Raw genomic sequence first — 27671 nt, forward strand, 5'->3', positions numbered from 1 at the left:
GTATATTTGTTATGACCTCTATCTATTTCTCTCTCTCTCTCTCTCTCTCTCTCTCTCTCTCTCTCTCTCTCTCTCTCTCTCTCTCTCTCTCTCTCTCTCTGTGTGTGTGTGTGTGTGTGTGTGTCTGTCTGTCTATGTCTCTCTTTCTCTCTCTGTCCTCTCCCTGTCTCCCTCTTTGTCTCTGTTTGTTTAGTTGGTTTGGAAGAGGAAGAGCTTTCCAAGCATGGAGAATAGCAAAGAAAATGCAGAAGGCAGCACCAGATCTGATTTTTAAAGGAAAAAGAAGGATTTTGACAATCAGATGAGGATTAAGTTCATTCAAGATATAGGAGATAGCTTGAGTCATCTAAAATGGCAGATTAACATCAGAGAAAATCTAAACCTAATTTGACTAGGACATAGCATGTACAGAATATATGAAAAGCAGAAGGCAAAATTTAAGTCAGATTATAGAGGATTTACCTATCAAGCTGAGGAGTTTATATTTTATCTTAAAAGCAATAGAGAATCAATGAAAGATTTTGAACAGGGAAACGACATGATCAGAACTGTATTTTAGGGGGTTTCTTTTGCCAGTTGCTTAAAGGGTGGATTCAGAGAGGGGAAATATGTAGAGAGAAACTAGACTATTGTAATAATTGTATGAGAGGTGATAAAGACCTGAAAGAGAGATGAAGACACATTGAATAGAATTTAGGAATTTATAAAATGAGGGTTGACCAAAATAGAGGGAAGAATCAAAGGTGACTTCAAGAATTTTCAAGAATTCACAGAATATGAATTTATTTTCCCCCAAATTCAAGGATAATCCCCAGATCATATCCACATAATTAGTTTGAATCTTGTTACTAAAATGCATCAACATCATAATAAGGTCCTGTATAACCAAAGCCTAAAGGTCATCTGGCCAAAGATTATGTCCCTAATCCCAAATAGACATCTCACAAATAAAAAGTTATTTGGCACAAAGGGGACTGAATGAGATAGTAATGAGATCTCTATGTGACTTTCCAGTATCCCTTGAAATATCATTGAAAGTTCATATGTTTTTGAGTCTTTCAGAAGTGTGAATTCTTCAATAAGAATGTTGGAAAGTTGTCAATATTTATGTAAGAGAGTGGAAAAGAAAGTCCCCTTCACATAGTAGTAATTAATGTTTATTGCTTGGAAAATAAAATTTATCCTAAGATTCAGGACTCAAAAATAAAGCAATGGTAGCTCTAAGCAGGGGAAATTTAAAAAGTCAGGGAACAGAAACATGTAAAAGAGAATTGCCCTCATCTGAACTAAAAATTAAAATAGTTTTAAAAGGACTGAATAAGGATCCTTGTAAGAAAGCACTAATAACTTAATACTTTCAACCTTTAAAAAAATTAAAACGAAGAGAAAGCAACCATTCCTTAATGCTTTGAAGATCTTTCTGCTCACTCTTTAACATAACCCTATCTCATTCCCAACAGCCACTATTCCAAACTTTTTTTTTCTATTTTCAAACTCCCTCTCTTCTGTCCAACATACATAATTATGGGCATGGAAGGAACCTTAAGTACTTAGTTTCTTGATTTACTAAATTTTCTCTTCTATCTTCAAATTTCTCAGTCTTGTTACCCATATTCTTTCTTTTCTGATCCTAGAATAAATCTCTCTTCTTCACTAGAACCATTCTCCTTCTATCTTTCTACTTCCATTAGAGGTAATATTGAAATCATCTTTCTCGAAAGCATTTTCTTGGGTTTTTTTTTTTGATTTTTTAAAATAACTTTTTATTGATAGAACGCATGCCAGGGTAATTTTTTTACAGCATTATCCCTTGCATTCACTTCTGTTCCGATTTTTCCCCTCCCTCCCTCCACCCCCTCCCCCAGATGGCAAGCAGTCCTTTACATGTTGAATAGGTTACAGCATATCCTAGATACAATATATGTATGCAGAACCGAACAGTTTTCTTGTTGCACAGGGAGAATTGAATTCAGAAGGTATATATAACCCAGGAAGAAAAACAAAAATGCAAGCAGTTTATATTCATTTCCCAGTGTTCTTTCTTTGGGTGTAGCTGCTTCTGTCCATCTTTGATCAATTAAAGCAAAGCATTTTCTTGAATCACAGAAGTTTAGAGTCAAAAAGGATTTCAGAGACTAAGTCAATTAATCAATAAATATTTAATAAGTACCTACAATTTGCTAGGGACTCTACTAAGTTCTGGAGATACCAAAAAAGGCAAAAGACAGTTCAACAGTGAATTCATTGTGAATAAAAATCTTACCACAATACCCAGCAAATACAGGCCCAGCAAAGTACATTTGTTATCCAAAGACTGGTGTGAATAAGCTCAGAAAGTTTAATCACCCAAAAGGACAGCAAGATGGTGCAAAGGATCTAGTGCCAGGCCTGCAGTCAGGTTTATTATCCTGAGTTCAAATCTGACCTGAGACCTTGGACAAGTCAATTAGCCCTCTTTGTCTCATCTGTAAAATGAGCTAGAGAAAGCGAACTATTCCAGTATTTTTGCCAAGAAAACCCCAAATGGGATCACAAAGTGTCAGACAAAACTGAAATGAGTGAACAGCAACAAAATCACCCAAAGGTTGAATACCAGATTGAATTTTTCCTTTTAGGATGGGTGGGAAAGCACAGTAACTTTGGAAATCATCTACTGAGATACATAAGGATTATGATTGTATGTATGGAATAGGCCCCTGAATAAATAGTTCTTAGGGAGTATTAAAATTAGATAATAATAATAATAATATTAAATATTGATCTTGCATTCTCTTTCAGAATGTATCTCCTTTAACCCCCACTTTATTAGGTAAAAGACACTTCTTCCAATAAGGGGAATGGATTTTTGTCTTTCCTTTAAATTGGTACCAAGGGAGTCCAAGGAAAAGACATCCACAGTGAGGAAGGAATTCATGTCTTCCCTTCCATGCCCCCTGAATGAGGTCAAATTCATGTTCTTGGCTCTGCAATTAAGCTGTGGTACATTCTGAACAATTAAGTCATTATGCCTCTTAGAGACAGTGCATGTGGTGTTAGCCCTTGCAGCTGAATCCACAATGGGATTATGCTGACAGATGGCCCAGAGACCTGCTCACAAACTAGCATATCATTATTTAAACTTTCAATTCCAAGGTCATTAGATAAACAGCGATTAAAACAAAAGGATTTCACCTGAAAACTTCAAGAAGGGAGGGAGAGAAAGAGTCTTTAGAATCAAGAAATGGGTAGCCTTCTCAAGAAAAGAAATCTACCAAAGGACTCACTTGGTTGAGTTTATTAGGAGTCTGTGTTGCCTGTTAGATCTCTAACCTATTGTTTTCAGAAAGCTTCTTCTATACATGAACATTATAGTTGCTCAAACTTTATGAGTTGAACCCATACATTTTGCTGTTCTATAATTGAGATTTTTTTTTTAATATCTCAGTTTTCTACATATCTTTGCAACCACAAACTCAGAAGAAATGAGGGTGAGGGGGAGATAAGAAAAGAGAGAAGAGATATTGCTAGATAAATGTATTTATATCTAACCCAACTGTGAATGGAGAGAACTCTGCATATGCAACTAATGAGATTAAACTATTTCCAGGGGAGGTTTTCTTTCTCTCTCCTGATTTCTTTCATTCTTGAGTCTCAAGTAAAGTTTTTGATTGATTTTGATATTTTACCAATTTTATTCTTTTTTTTTTTTTGGGGGGGGGGCGGGCACAAGAGTATTGGGATTAGGAAAACCAGAGTTCATATTCAACCTCAAATACTTTTCTGTGTGGCCTCAGGCAAACCATTTAATCTCCTTCCTGAAATACTTCAATTTCCTGAAATAGCACCTACTTTCCAGGGTTGTAAATAAAATAATATTTAATGTTCTGTTCATTTTAAAATGAAATTCATTAAGAATATCAAGATTTTCTGATTTTTTTTGTTTTCTATAATCCATCCTATATGTTTGTTTTTTATTACCTTTTAGCAGGTGATTTGGCTTTCAAGTTTTCTGTACAAATCAAATTTTCCAATATCTTTCCATAAGTCTCCAGTCATTTTTTTCAAGCCAATTCTGTACTAGCAGTATTTGATGACTATCCTCAGGACTATTCTTAAATAGTTCATCTTTCTTTTGTAATGTCTTTATTGTTACTTCAGTTACCACATTTATAGTTCAGCTCTTCAATATTTTATATTCTCTAAAATATTATTAGAGAATATGTCCATTCATTATCAATATGGCAATTATCAGGTTTTAAAATTTTTTCTCTTTTGGTATCTTTGATTTTTTAAATTTCTTCTGTCAAATTCACAAATGACTTTAAAAATTCCAATTTAAGTATATCCATCACCTCTTGGAAACTACTCAAACCACTGGCAGGATTAATAGAAGTGGCTTTTTCCATAGTTCCTTGGAATAAACTGATTAACTTCTATTAGTTATCATTAGCATTCATCTCAGAGTTCTCTTCTCTTACCTATACTAGTTATATTATTCCTATCATAATATTAAGATATTTGTTACACTTTTTGATTACCAGAAGTGATCATAAGCTTCTTTTCTTTGGTACCCATAAGCTATGCTGCTCCCAACTTGGGAGGAACAAGGAAATTATTTGAAAAGAAAAGAATAGGAGATATAGAGTAACCTGTCTTATGTACTGGGAAGAGTGAATAGTGGTAGTTAGGTGGTACAGTGGATAGCATGCTGGCCTTGAAGTCAGGAGAATCTGAGTTCAAATCCAGCCTCAGACATGTGGCCCTTACTAGAAGTGAGACTCTGAACAAGTCACTAAACCCCATTTACCTTGCCAAAAAAGCAAGCAGAAAAGAATGAATGGAATCATCCCATTGAGTTGGGAGCTTGAAGAGAGAAGGTTCTGTTAAGGTTAGATGATATAACTTGGTAAGAAACTGCCCCAGAACTCAGATTAAAATTTACACATACTACTTGGTGATCTGAATTCCTCATTAATCTGTACTGCCCCAGAGTACAAGAAATGCTCAAAGAAATTGAAAGCAGAGTCTTGTAGACTGCAGGTTGTCGGAATTAAAATGAAAAGAAAGAAATGCACTGATTATCTAAAAGGAATGATAGAGAAGAGCTGGAGGGAACAACAGAAACACCAACTACAATAGAACAAAGTTCTGGAGCATTTCAGTGAAAAAATAAACCAAGCCTTACATAGAGGGAAACACTAAGGAAATGAGGGGAGGAAGAAAAATTAAAAGAGATTAGCAAAGAAACTACATTTTGTTAAATGGCACCTCAAAAATTAATTAATATCAAAATTATACATATATGCTAAAATAGCATAGCATTCATATTCTTTAAAGAACAGGTAAATGAATTACAGGAGGAAATAGATAGTCAAATTAAATTAATATGGGACTTCAATTTTCCCCTCTCAGAACTAGATATTTTGATCATAAAATAAATAATAAAGAAGTTAGGAAAGTCTATAGAAATTTGAAGATTTAAATGTGATAGACCTCTGGAAAATATTGAATAGGAACAGAAAGAAGTATACATTTTCCCAAGCTGCATGAGGCATCTTCACAACAATTGACCTGTATTGGGGTATTAAAACTTCATAACAAAATTTGCAGAAATATTAAATGCATCCTTTCCAGGCAATAATGCAATAAAAAGTATATTCTGTAAAAAGCCATCAAAGCATAGGTTAAAAATTAATGGAAAACAAAATGATCTAATCCTAAAGAATGAGAGGGTCGAAGAACAAATGATAGCAACAATCAACAATTTCATTAAAGAGTATGAAAATGCTAAGATAATATGTTAAAATTTATAGGATGTAGCCAAAGCAATACTTAGAGAAAACTATATACCTCTAAACACTCACATTAATAAAATAAAATACAGATCAAAAAAATGGGCATACAACTAAAAAAAAAAAAAAAACCTAGAGAAAGAACAAAGTAAACAACCTCAATTAAACACTAACTTGTTTTGTTTTTAAGGCAGTTGGGGTTAAATTACTTGCCCAGCGTCACACAGCTAGTGTTAAATGTCTGAGGTCAAATTTGAACTCGGGCCCTCTGACTTCAGGCCTACTATATTCACTGAACCATCTAGCCTTAAATTTGAAATCCTGAAAACCGAGAGAGAAATTAAACTAATAAATAAAAGTAGGAGCTGGTTTTATAGAGGAAACAAATTATAAAATAGATAAACCACTAGTTAATTTGACTTAAAAGAAAAGAAAAAGAAAAAGAGGGAATGCTAAATGCTTTTCTTTTTCTCAGATTTATCTAGCTCTGAGAAAGGAACATTAAAGTGTCCTAGTACTATTACACTGCTATTTCTGCCTATTTGCAGTTCAGTTAATAATATTTTTATGAAATTAGATTGATGTTATGGTACGTATTTAAATGTTACTTTTGGTTCAGTTAAGCATAATGTAATTTCCTTGATTATGATTTTTTTTTCCTTCATCTGATAGCATGGTTGTAAGTCCTACTTTTAGGGGGGTTTGGGAGGAAGGAGAAATCACTTCATGCATAGTGAATTTTGTTCTAGAACCTCATTTGTATTCTATTTATATCTCTGCTTTTCAGATGTGTCTCTTGAAAGCAACAGATTTTAGAGTTTTGTTTCATTATTCATTCTTACAATCTTATTTTTTTCTTTTATTGGATTGTTTATTCTTTCAGGGGAATGTTTACTCAATTTCAAAGTTTCTTCTGCTAATTGAAAATCTCTCTGCCATAACCAATATTTTTTTTTAATTTTATGCTTTTCAGGAAAAAAAAGTAAAATTCTGTAATTTTTTTTCAGTCAGATGAGTTTAAAAGAGCTTTATGGTGGAATACTGTCAAAATATTAGTTCAGAAAACAAAAAAAAAAAAGGAGGTCTCAGTGTCATATTCCATAAGTCCATTGACATTTAAAGTTAAAAATTAAGTTTAGGATTTCTTTCTTTTGTGTTTGCTTTAAAAAAAAACTTTTCCACTTTTAAGTCAATATTTTGACTTTGAGAAACATATTTCAGATAAGTTTATATTCACAAACTTTCTCTCTCAATTTTACTTTATCTTCCATTTCCCTAGTTTGGAGATTTCACTTTAATTATTTATTTTTTCCCTTCTTTTATCTAATTTAGTTGTTTTTTTCTCCTTCTTTTCCACCACTCAGTAAATTCCAAATTACACCACACACACACACACACACACACACACACACACACTCTCTCTCTCTCTCTCTCTCTCTCTCTCTCTCTCTCTCTCTCACTCACTCTCTCTCTCTCTTCCTCAACTTCTTTTGTGTGTTAGTTTTTTTTTAATAGTTTCTGCTTTTTTCTCTTCATTAATTTTCTTTTATTCTTATATATTCTGGAATTTTACTTTCTAATTCATAATCTATGTCTAGAAATGTGTTTTTTAATGCCTCAAAGAGTACTGTATTATTTTTTAAATCTCTCAAATTAGTCTTTCTCTTTCTTTCAGTCTTTTGAAAAATAATCTCCAAGAATGTGATTTATTTCTGTCTATAAAGAGAGAACTGTTGAAGTCTGAATGTATATTGAAGCACAATTTTAAATTTTTTTTCTTGCCTTTGGGGGTGGAGCAGGGTATTTTTCACACTATGACTAATATGGAAATGTGTTTTTCATCACTGCACATGCATAGCATATACCAAATTGACTGCCTTCTCAATGGGCCTGGACTTGGAGAAGAAAGAAAGCAGGGAAAGAGTTCAGAACTCAATTTTTTTTGAAATGAATGTTAAAAATTATTTTTGCATGCAATTGGGGAAAATAAAATATTAAATTTTAAAAAGAATGGGATAATTTGTTCCATTTCCTGTTATTTCCTTGGTAATTGTAATTATACTTATTTACCTTTCCTGTTTTTCTGTTCTTCAGAATGTTTTTAAATCAAATATTGTTTTTCTTTAGGAATGCCTCAGATGCTTCACTTTTTTGAACTTTCATTTTTGGGGTTGTTATTGACTGAGCTTAGGATTTCAGGATATGTCCTTTTTTGTTGTTGACTGAGCTTAGATTTTCAGGATATGTTCTTTTGGATCTAAGTACCTTTGCTTGGAATATACTATTCTATTTCATTCGATGGCTTTATTGAATAGGAAATGAGTAGGAAATTGTACAGTGTGAATTTTCTTCCCTCTATTTGAAAATCTTTCTCTTGGTTATTTAACAGAATCTATTATTCACTATTGAAATTGTTCAATTTAATTACTGTTTTAGTTTGAAGCATTTATTTTTCTGAATATCAGTAAGTTGCCTGAAATAGTGTTTTGTTTTCTGAATGCAGAAGTCCCAAGCAGTTTTATTGTATTATTTATTTTCTACATTCTGAAGTTTCAGTCATTTTTGCTTGGTTATTTCGTCTTATATTCTTTTAGGTGACTTAGGATTTCTAAGCTGTTTCTGTGCATCTTGTGTTTGACATCAATGGTTTGGCTTATATAGACAGCTTGGTTCTATTAGCACTGTTGCCCTCTGCTTTTCCTTCACTTCAGTATTTTTGTATTCTAAACCTATTCATCTATTGTTCTCCATAAATACAATTATTTTCTGGTCTGCTAATTGAGGTTTTTTAATCACTATATTGCAAATTATAAATTCCATCACATATTAATTTCTAATTTCTTTACTTGTGTATTCAATTTTTCTTTTAAATCATTCCAGAATGTTTTTATTATTGTTCCATGTTCTTGAGGTTGTGATGGTAATGTCTTTGTTTTGTTTTTTTCAGGCAGCAGTTCACTTTCTTTTGTTTTATAATATTTATTAAGGAAGCTTATAAATCTATGAGGATTCAGTATTCATCATTCCTTTTATTTTTAATGATTATTCTTCTGCTGTGATTTTTTACTGGTGTTTCAGCCTTTTTCCCCCTTCATATTCCCTTGTCATTGACTTTGATCTCTCCCCTTTTTGCTAGTGGATACAGCCAAACCCATACAACTCGGGACTAGACTGCAGAGTTTCTTGAGCTTGCTCTCATGGTTGAGAATTTAGATATCACTAGCATTGGTCCTTTGCCTTGGTCCTGAAAGCACAGTCCTGATCATTTTGACACGAGTCCCTTTTCCTTTAGGCCCAATATAGCTACTTAGACTAGCACCTTTCCTCCCTTGGCTCTTATCCTTTAATTCTCTAGTTGAGCTTAATCAGTGTCTGTTACTTTTTGCAAAGTTGTAGGAAGGTGCTAAGGATGTTCCAGAGTATCTGTAGCTTTGCTGACAACCAACCTAGTTGTACCTTATACAGAAGCAATTCCCATATGGTTGGGCAGAATTAGTGCTTGCCATTTGCTGTGGGGGAAGAATTGGAATTGAGATATGCTAGAAAATCTATAGGAGGAAGAAATTCCAATGTTAGTCTCAAGCTTGGTTAGTTTATATCAATTTTGGGATCTTCTCCCTCTGTGAAGACTGATGGGGGAGGGATATTGAATTAGTGCTTTAAAAATTACCATAAGGATTTTTACCTTACCAGGATTTTCTTTTTGTCTATCTTGTGGATCCAACTTCAATCGTTCCACATCTGGCATATACATATATACATACATACATGTGTGTGTATGTGTATGTGTGTGTGTCTATGTATATATACACATATATATTTATATATCTTTAATGGTGATTTAAAAAGTTTATAGAGAATAAGAAAAAGTATCTAGTCAACAATTGATTAATTATGTAACTCAGAGTGTCTTTTTGAGAGACTGTCAAAAGTCCCCAAAAAATCTTGGTGAATGCATCTCAATCTGAAAAACTCTTAGTTTATATTGTAATCAAACCAATTTAGAACTTTTTTTTCAACTGAAACAAAAAGTCATTCCCATGAGGTAACTCAAATATAAGAATAACATGTCTTCTAGTCTAGAAAGCAAGAAAATTACCTTAGATGTTAGGGGGATAAATAAAGTCTAAATCTTATTTTAATTTGTGCTGAGATATCTTGTACATGAATTACTTCCCTGAGCTTCCAGAGGAAGAAGCATGTGCTTATTTAAGAGTAACAATGAAGATAGCGAACTGGCTATTAGCCATCTGAACTGCCACAAGAGACTTCTCTGGGACTTAATTTATGCATCCTTGACAATCTTCTCCCTCCTAGGGAGCTTCAGCCATTCACCTTCTGCCATGTCCATTAACAGTAGCATTGTAAACTGTTGGCAGGTGCATCATAACTATTGCATTAGTAAGGGTGTTCCAAAGTCAGGGAAGAGAAAGAACAGGACAGAAAAAAAAATGTGGGAAGAATGAAGGACAAGATTAGTATTTTGCAGAAACCACCAGAATTAGATTTTCCAGAAATGTTGCTAACACATAGGGAGGTTATTCTTAGAAACTGCTGATATTTATATTAAAAGGAAAACCTAGTTTCCCCTCTCTGACCACAGTTTCCTTAATCCTCCTCAGTTCATTTCCACATTCATAATAACTCAAATTTTAAAATTCTCCAAGTTTTGTATTTTTTTCGCAACAATGCTAAGTGATAGCCGTATCATTATCCTCATTTTTATAAATGATGAAACTGAGACCATGAAAAGTAAGTAATCCAACTCAAATTTCATTTTGCTGATGCATTCTTAGATCTCACATACCAGTTACTATACTACACTTGCTATGTCTCTTTTAACTCAATAATGAGGACTTTGTTGTTCTGTCATTGATGATATCTCACAGCACAAGTTAAAAATTTTTCATTGGCTCTGGGTAAGTAGAACTATTTTTTGGTATTGATTATGTCTTCTATTATAAGATAATAACTCTTCTATAATTTAGAACTTCACTAAAGTATTGGTATGTCTCATAGATAAGAGAAGACATCTTAGTACAAAGTTAATTATTTGTTAAAGTGGGAATTGCCATGAGATTAAAGACAGTTGATTGATTCCCAGCTATTTCATAAATCAAGACTTTTGGTCTTTACAAAGAGTAGACAGAACAAGAGTAGGAGTTTGTATAAAATGAAATTGACCAGACACACATGGACTTCTCAACTTACCTGAAAAGAAGTTCACAGGTATATAGCCCCAGAAAGAGCAGCAGGCAGAGGCTAGAAAAGGTTAAGACGGGGAGTTGACAGAGAAAACCATCAATGGGACCTCCTCAACCAAATGAGAAATACAACCAAAGAAAACTAAGAAATAATTTTGAAGAAACATGAGTAATGCCTATAAAATTATATATTGTAATTAGTTGTCCTTGGCTCTTGTTCCCCCTATAAACCACAGGGAGCTAAGGACTATGTCTTATCTAAATTAGTGTTTTGTTTTGTTGCTTAATCTCCCTCATATACTATCACAGTGCTCTATATCTGGAGTATCAATCTTGCAACAAAACTCCAAAGTGCAGCTTAAACCAAATTAAAATGTTGTGAATTGTCTAACAAAATAAATAAAAATTAAATAGAAAATAGATCATCATAATTTGTGGTTTCCAAATTTGTGGCCTGCAAGAGTCTGTTTTCAGATGAAGGAATAGGAGCGGTGCCTGCCCTACCTGTATCCCCATATGCAATATCCCTGCTTTACATATAAGAAACTAAATACATACTCGTTGGAATGGAGAGAGAGAGGGGGATGAATTCAAGAGATTGTGGAGATGCAATTCCATTGCTAGATTCAACATAATGAAAAAACTCTTTAATAAACTTTGCTGGTCAAAATGGAATGGACTAAGAAAGTAGAAGGCTTTTGTTTAGTCACCTAGATCTTGAAGTTAAGGATGGATGAATACTGATTGGACACACTGTATAGTTCTAAATTGTATTCTGAGGTCTCTTTCAATTCTAAAATATAAGTGATTAGATGTTGGGGGTGAGAGAAAAGAAAAAATGTAAGATATCTTGCACCTACATTATCTATCTCTCTTTTTCGGGCATACTGAGTCTGTTCTTCATCTTCTAGCCATCTATAAGTTCTTAGGTCCCTAAATTCCCAATCTAGCAGTTCTTCCTGAGTTTCCTTTACCTTCTTCACCATTCTGAAAGTCAGTCATTTCAATGATGTTTTAGCACCCCAAAATCCCTTCCTACCTTGGCTAAACTGATTTGTTGTATTCATAGTTCATATTATTTTGAGTCAGTTGAATCAACAATGTGGCACAATAAAGAGAGTTCTGGGCCTAGAGTTAGGAAGATGAATTCAAATCCAGTTTCAGATCAAAGCCAGATGCTTATTAGCTGTGTGACAAATTCTGCCTCAATTTCCTCAACCATAAAATTGGGATAACAGCACCTACCTCACAGGGTTGTTGTGAGGAGCAAACTAAATAATATTTGTAAAGGTACACATAATACCAGGCATATAGTTTATAAATAATTTAACTTAATAATTTCTTATTTTATTTAATAATGTTCTTACTATTTAATAAATTTAATAATATTCTTGTTCTCTCCCTGCCTTCCATCAAGTGAGTTATCCCTTCTGCTTTCTGTCATTTTTTTCAGTCATATCTGACTTTTCATGGTCTCATTTGGGATTTTATAGGTGACAAACTAAGGAAAACAGGACTAAGTGACTTGCCCAGAGTCACACAACTAATAAGAATCTGAGGGCAGATATGAACTCAAGATGAGTCTTCCTGACTCAAGACCTGGCACTCTGTCCACTGCACTACTTAGCTACCCATCTGGGCTGCTAGCAATCTTTTCATGCTTCACTAATTGGCCTCCTAATTCCATTTCCACGGAGGGTGCTCCAAACTCTTCAAATTCTCTAAGCTTTTCAATTTATCTGTTCATCCATCCATCTAACCCACACCACTGTTACACTTGTTTTTCTTATGCATGAATGAGGTCAGGGGAAGTTTCATAGGATGGCTGTCATTTGTCTAAAATGTTGCCTAAAATAAAAATTTTTAAAGCTTCTCCTGATAGTAAAAGAGGCCTTCACAATCACATATGACTGTAGCATAACATTAATATTATAATTCCCACCCTCCCTTCTTAGACTGAAAAGGTAGCACATTTCTTCTTGGGAGCAAGAGTAATCCACAAAAAAAAAAAAAAAAAAAAAAAAAAAAAAACCCTGCACTCTTTTCCTGAAGGAGGTCTGGTTATAATCAGGAAAATAGGAAGTACTAGTACTGGGAACCTAATCAAGAATTCTAATAAGTCCTTCTATTAAAGTTTCCTCCTGCAAAATGGAAATGGTATGATGAGACTAAATGCCACTTAACTTGCCATGATCTACTTTTGAGCCTGAACTCTTGCTTCCTTTTACAAACCATCTAATCAAGTACTTCTAATCATAAGCTTCCATCTTTGCACCTTTGTTTGCAATATTCCTCCCAAATCTCTTTTCTGGAGGTCTATCTTTTTGCTAGAATCTCAGAATTGAAAGAGAACTCAGAAATCATCTGGTACAACTTATAACTATACAATCTCTCCAATCAGTATTCAACCAGATATTACTTCAAGACCTAGATTATTAAGGAGGAGCCCCCTACCTCCTAAGTCAGTTCATTCCACTTTGGCCAATTAATTTGTTAAAGAGTTTGTTTTTCTTTATGATGAGTCTAAATCTAGATCAATAAGAGATGAATGTCAAGTCTTTCAAAATTCATTTTTACAAATATATATCTATATATCTATATAGTGAATACTGGATGACATTAAGAAATAAGAAGGCAATAGTCCTGCTAAACTCTGCCTGTGACATATTACATGTGGAGTATTGGGTCCTGGTATGGCTATCACACAGTAGGAAGGATAATAATAATTTGGTGAGTATCTATAGGGGTACAACAAATATGGTAAATCACTGAGAGTTCCTGCCACTTGGGGGTCAATTAAAGAGAGTGATGAAATTTAGCTTGGAAAAGAAATTTAGGTGAAATATAATAACTATCTTTAAATACTTTCATGGAAGATAAATTAGATTTGTTCTGAATTGTTCTCAGAGAACACAACTAGGAAAATGGGGTAAAGAAGCCAATAAGCTTCATTTAAGGGGCAAAAACCACTTTCTAATTATTAAAGCATCAGGTCTCAAACTCTTTGTCTCAGGAACTCTTTACACTATTTAAAATTATTGAAGACCCCTTTCCAAAGAGCTTTTGTTTATATAAGTTATCAACTTTCCATAATGGAAATGAAAACAACTTAGTGTTATTAGGAAAATAATTTTGAACTTGGCCCCACCGGGGATCCCTTTACCACACTTAGAGTACCACAGAATTAGAGCAATATAAAAGCAAAATGAGATGTCTGAATTCCCTGGGCAAACGATGTAATGGCCACTTGTTAAATATGTTAAAGACAGAGTTATTTTTCAGGTAGACCACAGGACCACTGAGATGACATCATATCTCAACAATTTTATAATTCCCTTTTTTCTATAAATTTTACACATCATTGCTAATTCTTTCTCTAGTACCAAGCATAACAGGTATATACATACAGACTGACAGAGACAGACAGATAGATACACATATACATATATAAGCATATATATTTTGTAGCACAGTTCTTCAAATATTTGAACGCAAGTATCTCTTTCCTAGGTCCTCCCTTTTCTACATTAAAAAATGTCAGTTCATTTGATCCTCACTGAAGAAGAAGTAGGAACCAGTCTTTTAATAGTCAAATTATACAGTTTATGATTTTTGAAGATTCTTATAAACTCAGAGACTAACTAGCTAAGAACTAGGTTATAAGAGCTGATTGTTAAATTTTAATGAACATTCACAACTTACAAATCTGAAAACATTACAAATCAAGATTTATTTTTTTTGTTTGTTTCATTGATTGTCTAGACTTAAACAAGATAAGGAAAAATATTAATAATGCAGATTAAACTAGCACATTTTTTCCCTAAAGATCCAGTTGTTAAACATTTGCAATCATACACCTGCTGAATGACTTTCTCTAGGAGATCTCCAGTTTGTAAATATCATTCTTTTTTTCCAATTCATCATTTATTTATTTATTTTAGCATGCTTTTTTTTCTTTTGAGTTCCAAATTCTCTCCCTCCTATCCATTGTGAAAGCAAGAAATGTGATATCAATTCAACATGTGAAATCATGCAAAAAAAAAAAGTTTTCATGTTAGCCATATTGACAAAAACAAGAAAAATAAAGAAATTGAAAAATTATGCTTTAATCTATATTCAGATTCCATCAATTTTTTTTTCTCTAGGGGTGATTAATACTTTTTATAAGTCCTTTGAAATTATCTTAGATCATCGTATTGCTGAGAATAACTAAGGCATTCACGGTTGATCATCATACAATCTTGTTGCTACTATGTACAAAAATGTTCTAGTTCTTCTTACTTTATTCTGCATCAGTTCATATAAGTCTTCCTAGGTTTTTCCAAAAACATTCTATTCACCATTTTTATAGTACAATTATATTCCATCATATTCATATACCACAACTTGTTCAGCCATTCCTCAATTGAAGGGCATTACTTACATTTCTGATTCTTTGCCACTATTAAAAACAGCTGCTGTAAATATTTTTGTACAAAAACATTTGTACAAATTGGTCAGTTTCCTTTTTCTTTGATCTCTTCGAGATTGCACACCTAGTAGTGATATTTCTAGATCAAAAAGTATGTACAATTTGATAGCATTTTGTTCATAGTTCAAAATTGCTCTTCAGAATTGTTGAAATTCCACTAACAGTGGATTAATGACCCAATTTTTCCAACATTTTTTTCACCATTTGTCATTTTCCTTTTCTGTCATATTAACAAATCTGTTAGGTGTAAGGTGGCACTTCAGAGTTGTTTTATTTTTCATTTATCTAATCAATAGTGACTAAGAACTTTTTTCCACATAACTATGAATATTTTTTATTTCTTTTTCTGAAAACTGCCTGGCCATATCCTTTGACCATTTATCAGCTGGGGAATGACTTATTCTTATAAATTTGCCTCAGTTCTCCATATGTTTGAGAGATGAGACCTTTATGAGAGAAATTTGCTGTAATTTTCCTCCCTGGCTTCTACTTTCCTTCTAATCTTGACAAAACTTCCATAAGGTTTTGTTTGCGCAGATTCTTTTTAATTTAACATAATCAAAATTATTCATTTTATATCATTTTATGTTATTCTCTGTTTCTTGTTTGATCATAAAATTCTTCACTTGTCCATATATCTAACATGTAAAGTTTTCCACATTCCCCTAATTCACTCAAGATATCATCTTTTATGTCTAAATCATGTACCCATTTTGACCTTATCTGGTTTATGATGTGAAATGTTAGTCTATTTATACCTAGGTTCTACAAAACTGCTTTCCACTTTTCCCAGCAACTTTTTGCACTGAGAGCTTGATCAGACATTGAAAACATCAGCATCACCCATTGCAACTTGAGCTTTCTCCAGTAGTCTGTACTTTTCTCTTGCCACTGGACTTCAGTGACTCAAGAAGAAAAAGTTAGGCTGAAGATTTTGTACAACTCTGCTTCACTTAAATCCAATTCCTGCACAAGTCAAGAAAGCACCCTATGGTGTCATTGATCTTCTTTGAAAATGAAGGATGAACAACAGCAACAAAAAACAAAAACAAAAACAAACCAAAAAAACAAACAAACCAACCAATTATATCACATTGTTGAACTTGCAATCCACGAAAACTTTCTGATCTTTTTTTCCTGACAATGAAATGCCATGTTCATCCTTTAAGGTGACACTCAAATGATTCTTTTTTAAGAAATGCCATCCAGAAATAATCTTTCTCTCTCTCCCTCTTCCTCTCCTTCTCCTTCTCCTTCTCTCTCTCCCTCTCCCTCTTTTTCTTCTTCTTCTTTTTCTTCTCTCTCTCTCTCTCTCTCTCTCTCTCCTCTCTCTCTCTCTCTCTCTCTCTCTCTCTCTCTCTCTCTCTCTCTCTCTCTCTCCCTCTTTCTCTCTCTCTCTCTCTCTCTCTCTCTCTCTCTCTCTCTCTCTCTCTCTCTCTCTCTCCTTCTCCCTTTCTCTCTCCTCCTCTCTCCCCACTTTCTCCCTCTCTCCCTCTCCATCCTCCCTCCCTCCCTCTCTCTTTCTATATATATGCAAACTTTGGGACACGCTGTCCTGTTTTTTAGCTTTTTACATACATATTCTATTCCTCTTTCTAGATTATAATTTCCTTAAGGGCAAGAAGTTCTTAATCATTTCTGTATCCCTCACAGTTCCTAGCAAGTTGTTTTGTATATAGTAGATATATAAATATACAGAGTATTCTAAAATTGAAGTTTTAAAACTGTACCAAGACTTTCAGAAAACTTCATCTTTTTTAATGAATTAGTTCCCCAATATGGTCATTTTCAAAACACAATGAGAGAAAATGACAACGCATTCAACCAACATCTATTTCTTGCCAACCACCCTTCTCAGTAAACTTCATTAATTTTTTACTTCATTAAATCTCATTGTCACTTAAAACAGTTCTCAGTCATAAGGCAATAAATGAAAGCAAATTGGCACCTAGAACTTGGTATTGTGGATAGAGCATAGGATTTAGAAGCAAGAAATCCAGCCTGCAATCTTAGCTATATTACTCCCTATCTATGGTGCCCTTGGGCAAAATTCATCACGTGATTAAAATGATTACTCTTCTCTAGAATGAGTGGATTGGAGTAGATTAATTCTAACGTTAAATCTATGTACCTGTGATCCTAAATGATCTCTAAGGGTAGACCAGGGTCAATGTTCTATAGGGTTTTTTAAATGTAGGTGATAGAATAACATTTCTCCATTCACTTTCAACCAACCATTTGAAGAATGAAGAAATAAATGAAAATAGGGCAAGGAGGGGAAGGAAAGGGAGTTGATGATCACAGTAAGGTAAGTGAACATTTTCAAAGGTTTTGACATTCTGAGAAAGAACCACATTCTAAGCCTAATAAGATTGGAATTACAGCTTCACAGATTCAGCATTTCATTTAGTGCAGAGTTCAGGTTCTCATTAATTTATAAGGTCTGGACAAACCTCATGGTCTGAACAAGCTCTTTTGCTCTATAAATTTCTAATATAATTCTGGGGTGGATTTTGTTATGATTCTTTCTCCTAGGTATCACTTCCAAGACCATTATTCCCTGTTCTCTGGTTTTGTTTTTTATAGAGGACATTTAGTACTGTTTAATATTTTCCTTCTACTTTCTAGCTAGGTTATGGTTCCTGCTATTACCAAAGCTTCTGTCTGATTTTTAAAGCTGTGGAAAATCCTGTCTGTGAAAGCTCCAATCTGGTTTAGCTACCTAGATGATAAAATACAGCCCAAATTGCCAGAGGGAGACAAAGCTGCTGTCTATGTGTAATAAATAAAAAGCTGGCATAAGATTACCATCATAAGCTTACTGGTTTCACCTCTTTGCAAGGAGGGACTTGAGGTAGTGGGCGATGAAATCGAAAACATCCCTACAAGGTTTCAAATTGGAGTAATTATTTGTCCCAAAGCCTTAGAGCTCTGTTCTTTGCACTCCTGACCTACTCTTGTTCTATCTAGACAGTGATTCAGAGAAGTATACAAAGCCACTATATTCCTAACTACCTGTTCTCTGCCAGCTCCAATTCCCAAACCATAATAAGAATAAGAAAAATAAGAATAATCACCAATATTTACATAGCAATTACTATGTGTCAGGCCATGTACTATATGCTTTACAGTTTATTATCTCATTTGATAAAAGGTCTTAAGTTCTGCAGATTCTTTACACCCTCTCACCCTCCCTCTTCTTCCCCACTTTCACAAACAACCCCATTAGGATGCTAGTTTTTGCAACTTTTCCCCTGCCTCTTTTCCCCTTCAAGGCAGTCTGGATGTTTATGTTAGTTTGGTCCTATTCGTCCTAAGTAGGAGATTTTGCTAAAGGAGCCTGAGCTCTGACAGAGCCTCCCCAACTAGAAAGGTTTTTACAATACTCTGAGTGAGATTCTGCACCTGTTTTAAGGAGCTCTCACTGGCTCAGTGAAAAAAGAGATCAAACATCAGGAGTTTTTTTTTTTTTTTTTTTCAATTTTCTGGCCAGGTGTTACAGGCCAGACTGATCTACTGGTAGTTGAGGTTTGATATTGCAATGAAATTAAACACTTGTAGGAAATCTCAGTATTTCATAGACCTATAGATATTAATAATTATCTCTTTTACTAAAATAAGACAAAACTCTCAGTTCAGAATTTTCTTTATAACATTATTCCCCTCTCACAAACATTTTAGAATGTTGAACTAATTCTAGAATGAATGTTAGATGCATTCATTAATGATTAAACATAAGAATATGAAACATTTAAATTTATCTGCCCTAAAATATGGAGAGAATGGGAAATATGGTAAATGAAACAGCATTTGAATTTATGCAAGTATGAGATCAAAGAATCATAAAATGATACTGCTGAAAAGGATTTCAGAGTCCATCTAGTTCAGAACTCTCATTAATATAGGTAAGAGGAACTTTATTCCACATGAGTCTGTGCAAAATGTAATAGGAAATGATAGTATCTCTATCAAGATTGATTGCATAGAAATACTTGTGGCATGTCTTTTGAGAGACTGGGCATAGATTCATTATTTTCATTTATATTTGTTGATTTATTGATAGAAAGAGGACAGAGAGGGGAAATGGAGATTGTACCTTGAGCTCTGGCATCTTTTCTGATTTTTGATCATTACAAGGGAAAGCATCATTCTGAAGACTTACTTAGAATTTCAGTGATTCTTTGCAGCTTTATGGAGAATATAATCTCCCTGTACCAATGTTTCTCCAAGAATACATAGCTTCCCACAATTATTACTAGGTTGTTATTGCACTAAGAAGCCAAGAAGATTGTTCCAAACAATGATTGTTAAACTTGTAAATGAGTGATTTTAATGATATTTCTCCCATGTAACAGAAGGGACAATTTTTGAAATAACAAGGGAGTACCTAATTCCTCATTTTAATTGTTATTTTTTCTACTTCCATTTTTACATCAAGTTTTAGTGTTAGATTTGAGTTGTAATTGTGTGTGTGTTTGTGTCTGTGAGTTTTACATTGCTATTGTAGTATCTCTCTTGGGATGGGGATCTACCTTAACAAGTCAGCACACTTGCAGATTGTATATACTAAAGGATAGCTACTACCCTCAAATTCAAGACTGTAGTTTGTGAGTCCTCATTCCAAAAACTAGTTTACAAAACACTTCTTACACAGATAAAGTCAGATCTAAACAACTGGAAAAATATCAATTATCTATAGGTAGGCAGAGCTAGTATAATAAAAATAACTAATCTTCCTGATTTGGTCTACTTGTTCAGTGCCATACCAATCAAATTGCCAAAAAATTATTTTATGGAACTAGAAAAAATAATAACAAAATTCATCTGGGAGAACAGACAATTTTCAGATGATGAAATGAAAGCCATCTACAATTATGAAAAAAAATGATGTAAATCATTATTGACTAGCCAAATGCCAATTAAAACAACTCTGAGGTATCACTTCACACCTCTCAGATTGTCTAAGTTGACAGGAAATGATAAGTATTAGAAGGAATGTGAGAAAACTGGGACACTAATGCATTGTTGGTGGAGTTGTGAAATGATCCAACCATTCTGGAGAACAATCTGGAACTATGCCCAAAGGGATATCAAACTTTGATTCAGCAGTGGCTGTATCCCAAGGAAATCATAAAGGAGGGAAAAGGATCCACATGTGAAAAAATGTCTGTAGCAGCTCTTTTTATGGTAGCAAAGAATTGGAAAAGGAGTGACTGCCCATAAATTAGGGAATGGCTGAACAAATTGTGGTATATGAAGGTAATGGAATATTATTGTTTTATAAAAAATGATGAACAAGTTGATTTTACAAAGACCTAGAAAGATTAACATGAATTAATGCTGAGTGAAACAAACAGAACCAGGAATACATTGTACACAATAACAGCAAGAATGTACAATGATCAAAAGGGCTTAGTTCTTTTCAGTAGTTCGGTGATTCAAGGCAATGTCAATAAACTTTAGATAGAAAACACCATCTGCTATGTTCACTTCTTTTTTCTGTTTTTTTTTTTTTTTGTTTGTTTGTTTTGGTTTGGTTTTTTGCTCTCTTCTGTGGTTTTTCTTTTTTGTTTTTGTTTTTCCTTCCCTACATGATTCATAAAGCAATGTGTGTTAAAAAATTAATTATTTTAAAAAAATTATGAGCCCCCACCAGTGAGCTTATTTTTATTGATAAGTCAGTAGATACTATTAATTTAAAGCCAAAGCATTATTTAAAATGTAATACAAAACATTTCCCACCACCACCCTAAACTTGAGATGGATTCTCCCACAAATTCACAAACAACAAACTTCTAGCACACTTGTAGTAAAGTCAGCATATAAGGGAATCCCGGTGGACATGGCAAACCACACTTCCTGTTCTGTAGGATCTCATTGCTCTATCTCTTCTTTTAGAATTCTCATGTTGTTCTTCCATCCCACATACAGATGTAAGTCATCTTTCTTTTATTTATTTTTTTTATTTAATAATTACTTTATATTAACAGAATCCATGCCAGGGTAATTTTATAAGTCATCTTTCAATTGTCAATTAATTCTGTCTCAAATCCATGACTGAATCTCTTCTCATGTCAAGAGGCATGTGCTTATTACTTTAAATATTAACTGCATCTGTATGTCAGACTGAAAATGTATCTACTTCTTGCTGGTTATAGTTTTCCAACTGGGTAAATAGTTCCACTGGAAAAAAAAAAATCCACGAATAATGGGGAGGGGTAAGAAAATAAATCTACTCTTCCCATTCTTCTGCCAGTTGCTGTAGAAGTACAAGAATCACCTTCCATTAAGCAGCTCTTGCCTCAAGTGACTACATCTCTTGAATTGTTAAGACTAACTCCATGACTGGAAAGCTTAGCTATTTAAATCTCCCCAGGGCTATGGCCAATTTTCTACTAGCCAATCCCCAACTCCCCTTCCAATTCAATAAGGGAAATGTTTTCCTATTTTATAAAAAGATAATAGGGTATTAACATGTCTTTGAACTTCATTAACATAGTAATACATAATTACCTCTGTTATCTGCCTCTTACTTTCTATGATTACATAAACTAGCTAGTGGGAGGCAGTGAGGAAAAAAAAAAATCCCTTAACCTTACACAGCATTATGTATGTAACTAGGCCTGACAGAGATTCAAAGATAAAATGAAGTTTTATAAGTAATAATACATAAATTCAAAAATTTTCTACATAACTATAGGTACTGTTCAAAGGTATCACACATAAACAAGGAAACTGAGTCCCAAAGGAATAAAGCCATTTTTTCAAGATTGTTGTTGTTCAATATTGAATTACTTGCTGTCTAGGGGAGTAGGTGGGGAGGGAACGAAAAAAATTTGGAACACAAGGTTTTGCAAGGATAAAGGTTGAAAAGTATCTATATATGTTTTGAAAATAAACAGCTTTAATAATAAAAAATAAAGCATTGTTGTTCAGCCATTTCAATCATGTCAATTTTTTGTGACCCCCATTTAGGTTTTGTTGTTGTTGTTGTTGTTATTGTTATTGTTTGGCAAAAATAATGGAGTTGTTTTCAATTTCCTTCTTCAGATCATTTTACAAATATGGAAATTGAGGCAAACTGCCCAGGGTCATATACCTAATGGCCCCCATCCCAGGATACTCAAAGTTAATATCAGAAGAGACTGGTTTTTATAATAGTCTAAAGGTTTGTTTTTTTTTTTTTTTTAACTATCATATTTGTTTTTGTTTTCTTTGTCATATTTTGAGGGCTTGACATGGTAGATGTTGTTGCCTCATGAGTTTTGTCATTATTTTCTCTGCTTGGTCATTAGTTCTGAGACTGGAAGCTTTATTTCACTGTTCTATAAATAGAATCTTTAAGTATAGGTTGGCTGTGATCAAGAATCCATGAGACATCTAGATGTACCAGATGTAAAATTATGTTAGTAAGACGTGTCATCAAAATCATTTGATACTAAGAAGTAGATAGTGAATCAGTGGAACAGATTAGTTTCATAAATCATAATAGTCAATGACTATAGTAATCTATTGTTTGATTAAACCCAAAGATTCTAGCTTCTGGAATAAGAACTCGCTCTTCAACAAAAATTACTGGCAAAACTGGGAAATAGTATGGCAGAAACTACACACTGAACAACATCTAACACCAAGATAAGGTAGAAATGGGCTCATGATTTAGACATAAAGAGTAATATTATAAGCAAATTAGGAGAACAATGTATAGTCTACCTCTCAGATCTGTGGAAAACAGAGGAATTTTTAGCCAAAAAAGAAATAGAGTACATGAAATGCAAAATGGATAACTTTGATTACACTAAATTTAAAATGTTTTATACAAACAAATGAAATTGAGTGGATGCCCATCATTTGGGAATGGCTGAATAAATTATTCATATGAATGAGATGGAGTATTATTGATATAAAAAATGATATTTCTTATTATAGTAAGAATTATTATTATGTATATATATATTAAGAATTATTAATATATGACAATGATGAACAGGTTGGTTTCAGAAAAACCTAGAAAGACATGAACTGATGCTAAGTGAAGTGAGCAGAACCAAGAAAGTATTGTACATGATAATGAGATTTTGTGATGATCAAATGCAATGGATTTGGCTATTTTCAACAATAAGGTGATTCAAGGCAATTCCAATAGACTTGTGATAGAAAGTGACATCCACACTTTGAATGCAGATCAAATCATAGTATTTTCATCTTTTATTGTTGTTGTTATTTTCATTGTTTGTTTGCTTGGTTTTTTTTCTTTTCTTGTGCTTTTTCCCTTTTGATCTGATTTTTTTTTTTTTTTTTTTTTTTTTTTTGCTTAGTATGACAAATACGGAAATATGTTTAGAAGAATTGCACATTTAACCTACATTATATTGTTTGGTGTCTTAGGAAAGTTGGGGTAGGGAGAAGAGGGAGAAAAATCTGAACACAAATTTTTGCAAAAATGGATATTGAAAACTATCTTTGCATGTATTTGGGAAAATAAAATAACATTAAAAAAAGAAAAGAAAAAAAAAAAAGAATAGATCAGCCATGAGCAGAGACAGACCAGCCATGATCACAGGTAGACAAGCCATGATCAAGGATCAGGGTCTATCTTTGAAAAGAACTTTTGAAACACCTTTGAAACTACCTTTGAAAGAACCACCCCAAACTCCAAAAATGGAAATTATGATTCTAAAAACAATTGATCCATTGACAAAAATGTCCAAAAATAATTATTAATCTTCCTAACCAAACAATAAGAAAGTGATCTGTACCCCACAAAAGTTATTGGCTAGAATAGATGGCAATGTTTCCTTTATATTAATTTAACAATTTTATTATTAATTTGAAGTAGTTTATTGTTGAGGGGAAAATTCAATCTGATTCATTAAGCTAAGCATTAGGCAGAGAACATTAACTCATGGAGTATATTAGGGAAAGACTTTGTAGAAGGAAGCCCTTGAAATGAACTTTGAATGAAACTACAGATTTCAGAGTGTAGAAGTAAAGGAAATCATTCTATGAACAGAGGAGCTGATCAAAATGGAGAGAAATGCCCAATTAGCTTTAAAAACTTATAGGACTTTGAAGTCCTGAATCTTGAGGACTGAATCTCCCTAGAAAGCATGGATTTGCCCATTCCCAGACTCATGGAGAGGACTAATTATCTGATTTTGTCTTTCTTAGTAACTGGGGCTGCTCCCAAAATATGCATTGGTTGGATTGAAGCCATCTCCTTGGCATTTCCTAGAGAATGGATTTCACTAGCACAATTTGCCTTTAAGATGAATTCATTGGTTCAGATTCTTGGTAGGACAAATTTTGGGAGGAGCTTCCCTTTGTCTATGCTGACTTCCAAAAGAAGCATTTAGATTTGGGTCTTCTTTTGTCTCTTTTTAAGAGATCCTAAAAATAAAGCATATGGGTTTGGAGACTCTTTCCCCTGATTCCAATTTAGAAAAAAAGTGGACCAGAGGGAAGAGCAAACATTTATTAAATATTTAGTATATGCCAGCATTCTGTTATGCATTTTTCAAATATTATCTCATTTGATCCAGAAAATAACTTTGTGAGATAGATGCTATTATTATTTCCATTTTACAGTTGAGGAAACTGAGGCAAATAAAGATTAAATGACCTTCTAAACAGTATGCTTCTAAAATCTAACCTTTTAGCCAGAGAATGGATATTTCTTAAATGCCAACCTTAATGATTGCCTCAAAAGTAACCTAAGTCTAAGTGTTCAGACTTCCTGCCTTGTATCCAAATAAAGGCAATTTCTTGAGCAGCATGTCTTTTTGAAAAAAGAAAAGGATGGTGTGTTATTACTCCAAATGCTAAACACAACAGTGACATAGTATTAAAAAAAAACAAAAAAAAAAACCATGATGTGGAGATACCAGGTGTAAAGGTCTAAAACTCTGAGTGGATGCACTGAGGACGGACAACTGAGCACTTAAGGCTAACTATCGATTGGACAATACTCTATTAGCATATGCTTGGAAAATGGCCCTTCCCACTATTCTGTGCTGGTTCAATCTTTTGGTTTATACAGAGAATTGTGGGAAAGATTAGAGGGTGCAGTAAGACAAGCGAGGGTCACTTTGGCAGTGGAGGTGGAAAAGGAAGGTTGCGGAAATACTGTGTCCATTCCCTTCACTTCTACTCCTAAAGATCAAGAATAAAGACCAAAGACTTTTGCTTATCCTGACTCCAGCTGATTCTAAGGTATCCAAAGTGCTAACTCGGTCTTCACAACCAGGGATCAGGATTTGGTGCTCCAATATCTACAAGCAGTTATTCAGGTAATATGGCTCAAATTAGAATGGGATTGCTGCTTATGGTTCCCAAATGTGTTTCTTTGTATGGAAGTTCAAGTCCTTAGAGAACTTCTGTGCAGTAAAAGGACTCACCAGAATGATGGGATATTACCCCCAAATTTTCTTCCCTTCTGGGGTGATTTCAAATCATGGAAAGTTGTTGAATCTGTAAAGCTAATCTGTAAAGATACTTGAGAGAAGAAAGAGAATTATATTAAGTCTTTATGAACTGTTTGTAGTTCTTTTTTTTTTAATTTTTATTTTTTCTGTTTGTAGTTCTTCATGTGTTTTTGCATTGTTTTTTATAGGTTATAAGAATCCTTGTATTCTTTATGGAATCAGAAACATTGTTGCTTCATGCCAAATAATGTACTTGTTGTTTTGAAAACTTGTATGGGAGTTGATGACTTCATTATCCACATCTGTGAAATCCCAAATACAAAATATCAACTCAAATTTCTTAGAGTAAACTCTCAAAAGGGACATAAGCTAAAGAGAGATTAAGCTTTTGGGGCCACCCCACCCAAGCTCAGAGCTAATCTATATGAATTTGGAACATGGGAATCCTGAAAATACAAAGACAGAAAGGAACTACTAGTGCAAAGACAAAAAGGCAAGAGAGAAAAAACCATCTAAGAGGAACTTAAGAGAACAGCATGAAAGTGATTTCCTAATTCTCACTGAATAAGACACAGAAACCCTTCCATTTATAACTGAATTATACTGCTTATTGAATTTACTCTGGACATTTAATTTGCAATTTAGCAAAGACCCTGATTGCCACAGGTCCTTAATCTGATGTAGAAGAATAAAAAAAGAGCATAACTGTTAGCTATTAAGACCAGGCAGTTTTCTTAATTAACTTTCTACAGTATTTTTGAGTTATATGTGACAGCACATATAAACATGCATTTCACCGAAGTGAAAAAAAAAATCATTGGCATTGGCCTGGTCTTTTTTTTTTTTAATAACACTTACAAAAATTCCATTTTTGCTCTACAAAATCAGGTTTAGACACCAGGAATAAAAATTTATTTAAAAATAAAGGAATACTAAGTGACTTAGGAAATAGGCAAGCTCAATGACAATTTCTTCTTGGGAGGAAGGATGGTTTTTTCAAAATAATGAAAGGAAAAAAGACAAAAAAGAATAATAGGAAGGAAGGAAGGAAAGGAAAGAAGGAAGGAAGGAAGGAAGGAAGGAAGGAAGGAAGGAAGGAAGGAAGGAAGGAAGGAAGGAAGGAAGGAAGGAAGGAAGGAAGGAAGGAAGGAAAGAAGGAAGGAAATTTTTATGTCTTTCTTCTATAAAAAGAATGCTAGGAAGGAAGGAAGGAAGGAAGAGAGGGAGGGAGGGAGGGAGGAAGAACAATAAGAAGGGAGGAGGAGGGAAGAGAAAGAAAGAGAGACAGAGAGACAGAGACAGTGAGACAGAGAGAGAGAGACACACACACACACACAGAAGGAAAAAAGAGACAGAGTCAGAGAGAGAGAGAGAGATTCCCTTGCAAAGCTGTTAACTGAGCAAGGTTTCACAGAGCCTACTGCTTTCAGTCACTGACTATCACAGGAGGCTGAATCTGGAACACTGCACAGATGTCATTGTAGAAATTAGTAGGATTAGTTAAAGTCTGTGCCTGGATTTTTTTTTCTCTCTAGCATATGGTTTCTACTGTACTTCATTGCTAGGCAAACCATTCATAGCTAAATATATATTATATATGTGTGTGTGTGTGTGTGTGTGTGTGTGTGTGTGTGTGTGTGTGTATAAAACAATAGCGAGAACAACAAAACCACAACAGGCAGATTTTATAATTTATATTGCCACCTAGGCAGATAGGTGGTACATTGAAAGAGTGTTGGACTTGACATCACCAAGATTAAAATTCAAATCTGCCTCAGACACTTAACTAATTGTGTGAGCC

This window comes from Antechinus flavipes, chromosome 3, assembly GCF_016432865.1.
Source record: "Antechinus flavipes isolate AdamAnt ecotype Samford, QLD, Australia chromosome 3, AdamAnt_v2, whole genome shotgun sequence".
Lineage (NCBI taxonomy): Eukaryota > Metazoa > Chordata > Mammalia > Dasyuromorphia > Dasyuridae > Antechinus > Antechinus flavipes.